At 46.7% G+C, this 6,000-nt stretch overlaps 1 protein-coding gene across 3 annotated transcripts in view; it reads right to left on the minus strand.

Annotated features, from left to right (window-relative positions):
* Positions 1-2,170, minus strand: part of PLEKHA1 (pleckstrin homology domain containing A1) — a 38,804-nt gene extending 36,634 nt beyond the window's left edge. For all 3 annotated transcript variants that reach the window (XM_086466351.1, XM_086466350.1, XM_086466352.1), the window contains exon 1: positions 2,151-2,170. The gene's annotated coding sequence lies outside the window, so the exon portion shown is untranslated. The remainder of the gene's footprint in view (positions 1-2,150) is intronic.
* Between the last annotated feature and the right edge of the window lie 3,830 nt (positions 2,171-6,000).

Genomic DNA, 6,000 nt, shown 5'->3' on the forward strand with positions numbered 1-6,000 from the left:
CCATGACAGATTTTAGCCCACTTTTAACACAGACTCACGTGACAAACAGGAAAACAGCACCTCTACACTTCTCTGCTTTACATACCTGGCAGTTTTATGTACTGTTACCTGTGCGGCACTCTCAGGTAAAACCACCAGAAGTAGGAGACAAGACTGCAGGGACCTAAAAGGCAAGCCCGCTGTTCCAAACCCGCTGTTAGGACGTACTAGAATGCAGCAAGTGGCCTGTAAATTTATCCACTGTGAGGCCTCATAAGAACAAATGATAAGACTTAAAGAAGTCTTCTGATACATAACCAGATGTATAGACCTTCTCCGAGACTACTGAACTTGCTTTAAAGTTGCACCTGTAACTCAGTTGTGAAATAAAGTGATACAAGACTTCATCATACTTTGTAACTACTTTCAAATCCAAAGTATTAAAAAAAAACCCCATCCTTAAAAGTGCAGTAAATTCATTAAGATAGAGTAACTCACCACAGAGCAACCAGCAAAGTTGCCACTCACAGCTCCATCTCAGTAAAGGCTGTGTTTGTGCTGTATCATAATGAACACAGCGCAAGTATAGAAAGGAAGTGCACGAATCAAGAGAAAAGAACAAAAAAAAACCCAAACCCTGCTGGATTCAACAGTGAGAAGCTATTCCTGGCACCTCATAGGCCCAAGCTGTATGATCAAATATGGCTCTGTCTTCCAATGTCATGCATGGGATTGGGTAGTGGGAAGAGAACTGAAAATATATCTTTACTAAAAGAGGCCATAACATCTGTAAAGTAAGCAATTTGTCAGAAGGCAACAAAAAAGCTGATGCCATTCAGCTTACTATATGCAGGGATGGGTAGTAGTCTCTTTAAAAGCACGACGGTTTTGTAAGAAGGTGAAACAGGGAGAGATCTAGCTCTTAAGAACCTAAAAAAAAAAAAAAGTAGTTCACCCTCTCAGCTTTACTCAGATAAGCAACACCTTTTGCTCATGCCTAATTCATAATGCTTAGCCTAACAAATTAAGAACTGTTTCCCCACTTGAAGATAAACTGTTCTTTTAGCTTGTTTATAAACTAACATAGAAAACTGATTAGTGAAGATTACTTTTTTTTAAAAAAAAAAGTCCTCAAAACAGGAGTGTGTTCCACAAAAAGAAATTGTTGTCCTTTTGATGTTACTTTGCAAACATTTTATGCAATAATATCATGCCTTTTATGAAGGTTACGCACTAGTCACACCTAAGGGAACTGCACAATACACACAGCATTTAAGTGTGTGTTCAGTTAGTAGCATGTTCAATGCCCACCTGGAATTTTACATGTGCTAAAATGCGCAAATATCACAATATCAGTTACAGTTTAACATTCATTTATAGTCAAGTTATCCATTTAAAGACGCTTTGCTTCAGTAAATAACCAGCCCAGGTTACAACTCAGCTGGAACACAACTCAGAGGTGCAGGCAACAGCTATCCACAACGGCCCTCTTCAGAACCATCGCCTTCGAAAGCTGAAACCAAACCCGCCGCTCAACGTTACTGCCCCAATGCCACTCAGCTCTCCTCGAAGCTGCAGCTTGAGATTTCCATTCCAAACGCGAGCAGAACCGAGAGAGGCCCGGCTGGACAGGCGGGGTGCTCCGGGAGCCCACACCCTCCCAGGCACCATCACTGCAGGGCTCTGCCCAGATAAGATCGCTCCTTCCCATCATGCTCAAAGTTGAGAAGAGAGGAGAAGAAAAAAAAAAAAAAATATATTACGGGTAATGAGCTCATCCTCTTACCTCTGGGGATGTGACAGCGCCTTGACTGCTTTACCAGGGCCACGGCCTCCTATACCCTGCCCCTGAGGTGAAACACGGGCAGAGCCCCCACGCCAAGGCGGCGATTCGAGGGAAAACGAAAAGGAAGGAAAAAAAAGGCGAGGGAGAAGGGAAGGGAAAGGCACCAAGCGGTCACGATCGAGGAGCGACACAAAGGCAGAGGCGTCGAGGGACCGGCACAGCGCCCTGGCCGCTCAAACGCCGGGCCAGCACGGAAGGAAGAGCATCCACCAGGCGCCTTCCCACCCCCCCCCGCCCGCCCGCCCGCCCGCCCCGCAGGGCCGGGCCGCCCGCCTCAGCCCCCCGGCCCCGCCTCAGCGCCCCCGCCCCGGGCTGAGGCACTTACTGGAGTCCAGGGCAGTCCGGGAGCCCCCGTGAGGAGAGCCGGGCCGCGCGGGGACTCGCCGCCTCCTGCCGCGCTCCCCTCCCGGCCCGGCCCGGCCCGGCCCGGCTCGGTTCGGCGGGGCCGGCGGCCCTTTCTCCTCCCGCCGAAGAAACTTCACCGACCGCGGCGACACCGCCGAGGTCCCCGCCCCCGCCGTGCGCATGCGCCTCGGCTCCGCCTCCCGGTCGGCCCCGCGCCGCGGAGCTTTCTGGGATATGTAGTGCGGTTGGGGGACAGCGGCGGAGGAGTGGGCGCGGTGCATGATGGGAGTTGTAGTCCGGGGCCGTCCGCGGCGGAGGGTGCTGAGGCGGGGCTGGGGGCGGCGGGGCGGCTGCGGGCAGGGCGAACAGCAGCTGTCAGCCGTTACACCGAGACGTGTGACGCTGCCTGACGTCATTTTCTGCAGCTTTGTCCTTTGAACACGCAGTGACTTTGATTTTAGCGTTAAATTCAGTGGGGAGGGACCCCAGAAAGGGGTGAACAGCCCGGGTGCGCGGGGGCTCTTCCCCTCCGCTGCTCACACAGGGCCCGTCGGTTCAGGTGCCACCGCGAAGCTTTTTGCCACCGGTCACTGCGGGCCTAGCGGCCAATCACAATTTCCGATAGTGATATTTAACTGGTTTTAATGGGAAGTTATTCTTCCGAGCGTGCACTAAATTTATAATGAAATGCTTGGTGTTTTCTGAAATAGTAATAAGGATTATTTTTTTTCTGGCTTGAAGCAGCGATACCTCTAAAAATAGAAGTCACTTCAACTCAGCCCTTGCCTGTAAATACATCTTTGTTTCGCGCTGGCATTTAACAACCATACTTCACAGCGAAACAAAAGCCGTAATCAGAGCACCACAATAAAAGCTGAAGTCAGCCTCAAACAATGCCGCACCATTCCCATGGCAACTTTTTCCTATCAAAGCCTGGCTAGGTCACACACTCTGCAGCTGCATGAGCCAGAAGCTTTTCAATCTGGACTCCATTCACAATTATTCCTACATTTTTTTGGATGGTTTTTCACTTAACAGTGTTTTGCTGGAGTTAATGCAAGACGATTAACAGCAGCCTGCACCGCGTTCCTCCCCCGCTTCGGTCCCGAGTTGACATTTCTCGTGCTGACAGAACTACGACGACTGTGGCTGCTCATTAAACGGCTGCAGGATGTGGCCTGCTGTCGCGCCGCGTGTGGAAGAGCCCTTTGCAAAAATGCCCTTTTTGTGATCAAAAAGCCGTGCGATCAAAAGCCGTTTCACAGCGCACAGGCAGAAGGTGTCAGAATGAAAACCACGACAGTCTACACTCTGCAAGTACTTTTTCCAGTCTCCCAAACAAGGTTTGAATAACCATGAGTTGTGATAATATGACTTGGGAAAGGGGAAAAAAGAGGATCATTACATTTAAAAGGGGGAATATGTTTCATTGGAGTCAGGTAGCAAACCTCATATTGTAGTTTACAGCAGTTTCCACCATGGAAGACGGCTCAGCCTTCTCTTTGAGGTGGCCTAATTCTTCCCACATTTGCAATTTGATGAGGAGACAATCTGGTATATAAAGAACTATCTTTGCTTAAGCTGAGATACAAACTTTTTAAAATAGCCAAATTCTGTAAGTTGCACTGTTCGCAAAAGTATATTCACAAAATATGCATGTGGGGAGCCAAAAGATGAAGAGCTCAGCTATGGACCAGCGTGAGAGGGAGGTGTCAGCTGCCACCGACACAGCTTTTCAGCTGTGAATTACACAAACAGTGCAGGTGAGCCCAACAGGGTATGTCTCCACGCTAAACCATTCAGGTATCAATCTTTGATGTCCAAGACAACCTTATGTGTAGAGAAAAATAAATATAGTCATCTCTAATGCCTCGATTTAGAGCAAAACTTACTTTCAGTAGGAGGCTGCTCATAGTTCTAGTGTTATGATATTTTACTGGTACCCAGGCTACGTAAAGCTCAGCTGAGCTCACTGCCTTTGGAGCAATTCCACGTTTTCAGTATTCCTTTCTGTGGAGTGTGCAAACCTAACAGTTGAAAGAAATTGTGGTGGCAAACAGGTAAACTTCAGATCTGAAGTGATTCGATCACGCTGATACTTCCCCGTTCTTCTGCAGTACAAAGTAGGTGTGCAAAGATGACGAAGGACAGAACCTTTTTTTTTACCTACTCTGCAATGTCTAAAAATTTTCAAGAATAAAGTCTGCACTGGCTTCTGCCCCACGCAATGCCACTGACTTCAATTTAGAAATTGGCTCGTAGCCCAGTATATTCCAACAGAATTATGAGACAGGCACTTATTTCCTCTCCAGTTGTCTCTATTCATAGTTCTCAGAAGCTGGCAGGTATTCCTACAACAGTCTTCATGCCTGGCAAAAAATATTGGCAGGCCCCTCCTGTAGCAATCCGCTACTCAGGAGCTGCTTGTGATTCTCATCACTGAAACGGGTAAGAGGGTTCGGACACCAATTCCTGCTGGGATTCCAGTTATTCAAAATACGGCCTATAATAAATGACATTTGGTGGGTGACCTTCAGCAATATGTGCACTTAAGAATACGTGTTTTTTCCACAAGGAGTGGAAACTCCCAGTAGAACATACATGTACAAACAGTAATACCCAAAGGAGTTATGTGTATCTATGTGTAGATGTAGATATACCCCGTATATATAAATACACATCTTGCAACGAAGCAGAAATATTCAACAATTCCAAAATATCCCAGTTCTTAACTTTTCTAGTTGTATAATTAGATAATTTTATCCAGCTGAGGAAGTTCAGCAGCTTTATACACACACAGAAATAAAGAACTATGAACAAAACCTCACTTCATTGCTCTAAAGAAATTAATTCTGCCTTAGACAAAACGGTTTTGTTAAAACTAACAGTTATGTTACAGTGGAAAACAGGAAAAAGCCTGGCCAGTGAATTACTAAGTGTAGAGCAAAATGCTCTCACTATATTATTTTTTAATGGGTTCAGTATTGCAAATTCCATCCACATGCAGTATGCCTCCTGTGCACTATTTTAAGAGGGGTGTTACTGAACTCAATGGAACTGCTTTTCTTAGAGGCTATGATCAGGCAAGGTCATTACTCTGCTGACACCTTCAGCGTTAGCAACCAAGGAAAGCTTTTCAGTCATTAAACCTTATCCCAGAGGATGAATGTCTGAGTTTTCAGTATTATTTTAGGTGATATTTATTTCCTAATTAAATTGTTTGCTGTAATGTAGAGATGGACAAAAATTCTCCAAGGCTCCTGTCAGCATGACCTGGGGAAGAATCGCCCTTCTTACCTCAGGGTTGCCAGTCGCTGAGATGTCAAACACGTGAGCAAGACTGATCATAAGAAACAAGGTTGTCTTCTCCACCTTGGGAGCACAGCGTTGTTCACCTCCAGTTATGGGCAGTTTGTGAAGCCTGAGAAGAGAACACTGATCCCCGAGCTATCACTAGCTCACTGGTAGCGAAAGAAAACCATCCTCTCCATCCCTGGGGGTAATTAGCTGAAGGGCTGAAGAAGGAGGTTTCCCTGCAGTCGTTGCCCTACAGCAAAACCGCGTGTGCAATGGGCACCTTGAGGGCAATGCAGACAAACCTCTTCCCTCCACGCCTCCCAAGGGGAGGAAACGAGCAGAAGCATTAAAATCCCTGCACATATAAGCAGAGAGTTTAATTCAAAAGCTGCTTTAAAGCACATTTACAACATGCATTTTAAAGCCCCTAAGTGAGAGCCAAAACTTCCATCTCTTCTGATGAAACTATGTTGACAGAGCTTGGAAATTTAATCTCACATGGAGGTTGAATTCATTCAGCTTCAGCTGCCAAT

The sequence above is a fragment of the Leptosomus discolor genome, chromosome 6 (genome assembly GCF_034619465.1).
Source record: "Leptosomus discolor isolate bLepDis1 chromosome 6, bLepDis1.hap2, whole genome shotgun sequence".
In the NCBI taxonomy this organism is placed as follows: Eukaryota; Metazoa; Chordata; class Aves; order Leptosomiformes; family Leptosomidae; genus Leptosomus; species Leptosomus discolor.